Source organism: Portunus trituberculatus, chromosome 22 (assembly GCF_017591435.1).
Source record: "Portunus trituberculatus isolate SZX2019 chromosome 22, ASM1759143v1, whole genome shotgun sequence".
Taxonomy (NCBI): domain Eukaryota; kingdom Metazoa; phylum Arthropoda; class Malacostraca; order Decapoda; family Portunidae; genus Portunus; species Portunus trituberculatus.
Window position 1 is genome coordinate 4465202 of NC_059276.1, and position 3709 is coordinate 4468910.

General features: G+C 40.4%; 1 long non-coding RNA gene across 1 annotated transcript in view; it reads right to left on the reverse strand.

Moving 5' to 3' along the window:
- Positions 1 to 329: 329 nt before the first annotated feature.
- LOC123507524 overlaps positions 330 to 3709 on the reverse strand; it is a 26493-nt gene continuing 23113 nt past the window's right edge. Inside the window, exon 2 of the long non-coding RNA XR_006675669.1 lies at positions 330 to 2112. This is a non-coding gene — a long non-coding RNA (uncharacterized LOC123507524). The remainder of the gene's footprint in view (positions 2113 to 3709) is intronic.

Consider the following 3709-nt stretch of genomic DNA (forward strand, 5'->3'; position numbering starts at 1 on the left):
CTCCTCCTCCTCCTCCTCCTCCTCCTCCTCCTCCTCCTCCTCCTCCTCCTCCTCCTCCTCCTCCTTCTCCTCCTCCTCTTCTTCCTCTTCCTCCTCCTTCTTCTTCTCCTCCTTTTACCACTCTTTCTTTTCTCCTTCTACTTATTGTTAATCTGTCCTATATATATTCTGCGTTGTCCAATTTTGTTTTATTTATCCTCTTCCTCCTCCTCCTCCTCCTCCTCCTCCTCCTCCTCCTCCTCCTCCTCCTCCTCCTCCTCGCCCCACCCCCTCCTCCTACTCTTCCTCCCCTCCTCCTCTTTCGCCTTCTGTTCCTTCTTTTCCTTAAATTATGTTGTTTACACTGCCACCTTTTTTGTGTCTCTTTTCATCCTCTTCCGTTGTGTCTATTTATGTTTTTCTGGGCAAATTTTCAGCTTTTCATCTTTATTTCGTTAATTTTCCTTCTCTTTTTTTTTTTTGTTATCGTGTTTTCTTGACTTATAGTTTCGTAATGGTGATGGTTAATTCATTTATCTTCGTTGTGTTTCTTTTTTCTTCATTCAGCCCGATGTTCACTTGTTTTAAGTTCCTTTTACCTCAAGTATAAACATTTCAAAATGCTCTATTAATTATATCATTCATTCTGGCATTTATCGTTTCAGTAATCGTAAACATCTCCCTTTATTTTCACTTAACATTTTTTTTTTTATCTCTCTCTCTCTCTCTCTCTCTCTCTCTCTCTCTCTCTCTCTCTGTCTATTTTCATTTGTTTTATCTAAGAGTCTTTTTGGGCGAGCGATCTTCATTTGTTTTGCGCATTTCACGTCGCCTTCTTCTCTCGTCTATACAACGTTTTCCTTCATAGCGTCCACTTATCGTCAATCTATTTCTCTATTTTATCATTTTCCTGCCGCTTCACCGCTTCATTATGTTTATTTCTCTGGGTTTTTTTATCGTTATATTTGTTTTTACTTTCATCGTTATTTTTATTGTTGTTTTATTACTCTTTTTCATCATTTTCCTGCCACTTCACCGTTTTATTATAGTTTATTTCTGTTTTTTTTTTATTTTTTATGTTTATTTATTTTCATCGTTATTATTTCTGTGTTTCATTTCTCTAGTTCATCATTTTTCTGCTGCTTCATCGCTTTATTGCTATGTCTATATCATGTGTCAAGTTTCTCTTTGTCTTCATTGTAATTTCATGTAGATTGTCATTTTCTGCCTTTTGTTTTCCTGTAATCACCTATTCGATTATTAAATTCTTGTTTTTCTTCAGTGTATTTATTGTTATTTCTTTTTAACATTGTATTTCATTGCTTACTTTTTCCATACTCGTTTTTTTTTCTTTTGTTTGTATTGATTATTACATTTCATTATCTATTTCATTGTATATCACTAAGTTCTTTTTTTCCATAATTCATAGTACATTGTCATTTGAGTAGTCACTTTTACTCGCACATATTTCATTAGCTTATAATTTTTCTTCAGTTATATCTACTAATTACATTCACTCACAATTAACTCTCGTAAACAGTTACAAAAAGTGACACACTACATATTTATTTCAAAGCACGTCAACTTCTCAATCACAATATGAAGTTAGAACGGTCACATAACTTATCATTATTCTATTGGTCAGAGCTTTTTTCAGGTCTTTTGTAAAATCACTTTCGTACACCACTAGAAAATTAACGTACTCCGTCCATCGTGCGTCAGTTTTTCCATCATGGCACGAAAGTCACTGCCCAGAGTTATCTTCCCGATCTTGAGCTTGTCCTCCGCAACAACATGGTGGCAAAGTTTATAAGGCTTTTCTTCCCTCTCCTCCTCCTTGCGCCTCTTATCGGTGCTTATTTACACTTCCGAGAACTGTTTTCCCGGGAGAGCCGCGTCCTTGCACCTGATAAACATTTTATTGGCTGCCTTCCCGCCTCCGGAACCAGTTTGTTGTCAGTGACGTCATCCAGATCACTTTTTGTTTCAGTGTTGCCGGCGGACGGTCCCTCACCCCGATCTTATTTCCGGGTTCCCCTTCTTAAACTCTTCATTACTCTTGCGTTCTGCTGCACTCCGCTGGCTTCTAGTGTCTATGTTTCTCAGGGATACAGTTTTCGTGACGCTTCTCTGCTGGAGAAGAGAAAAAAAAGAGATTATTTATGTGAACTGTATGCGTGAATCGGTGTTTTGTTCGTGAAATGTATAGATGACAATAAAGATGAGCGCGAGGGTAAATCCAAGCACCTGTTCTGTGTGTGTGTGTGTGTGTGTGTGTGTGTGTGTGTGTGTGTGTGTGTGTGTGTGTGTGTGTGTGTGATGTATTTGTTTTGGCATTAAATCTTCATTATGAGAACCCGGAAACATGGTATTAATCAAGTTTTCTTTTTTCATGTTTTATATATATATATATTTTTTTTTTATCAAAGACTTTCCTCTTTTTATTTTTTCTCTCAATTAGGGAACTTTTTTATGTAGAGGTGAAAAGTATATAAAGTTATTGGCCTATATAGCTTTATTTAAAATGCAGTAAGTGGTAGTAGTAGTAGTAGTAGTAGTAGTAGTAGTAGTAGTAGTAGTAGTAGTAGTAGTAGTAGTTATTGTTGTCCACACACCTATCCCGCAACCAAACCCAGCCTACACACACACACACACACACACACACACACACACACACACACACACACACACACACACTTAGTCTATTTAGACCTGAAAATGAGTGTACCCAAATACACACACACACACACACACACACACACACACACACACACACACACACGGTAAGCCTAAATAGACAAAGGCACCCATGGTAGAAGTCTCTCTCTCTCTCTCTCTCTCTCTCTCTCTCTCTCTCTCTCTCTCTCTCCGTGGTATTGTTTCTTCCTTTCTTCTCCCTGCCGTGAACACAGTCTTTCCCCTTCTTCGTTTCCGCGGTTCATTTATAAAAACCTCCTCTACCGCTGTGCGTCACTCCGCCCTCTCGTCTCTTGTTCGCTCCGGGGCAGTGTCTGGGGCGCCTTTGCTTCCCTTACACGTGCATTCGTCTGGTGACAAGATAACACGCTAATCTCCAGTACTATCTCCGCTCTGCTGGTGTGGGAAGATGTTATAGCCAAACTTCTCTTTTATTGAGCTTTGTTTATCTATCGGTCCTTCTTTCATCAGTTTTTCATCTATACGTTCCTTCCTTCATTCTTCATCCCGTCCTTCGCTAATCAGTTCCTTCCTTTATCAGTACTTCATCATCCCACTCCTTCCTTCACCCCTCGTCCCTTCTCCCGGAATGTGGCACCGCGTCGCCCAGCGCCGCCGCCCAGCCAGAGCCGCCGCCCAGCCAGCGCGCCGCCGCTTCCACCCGCGACAAGGCAATATTCCTCCGTGCTGGACACTTGCCGACGGTCATGTAGCCTTGTGGGACTTGAAATTATATTCTGAAATGTTTCTGCGCCAAAATTTCAGCACATTCACTCACCTCAAAGTTACATATTTTTTTAAGGATGTTTTTACGGTTCAAGAGACAGGCTAATAGGATTTGTACATTATTAACAGAGTTTAGAGAACCCTGGTAATCATATATGTGGCCTTTGGAAATCACCGTGGTGTGAGAGCAGCGCGTATCTGAATACGGGACTCATTTGTCGACACAATGTCTGTTGGTGATGGTGCGTCGGTCTCTGCGGGGCATCCGTTACTTGAGAGCTTTTCCCTTACGGGGATTTTCTTCGAC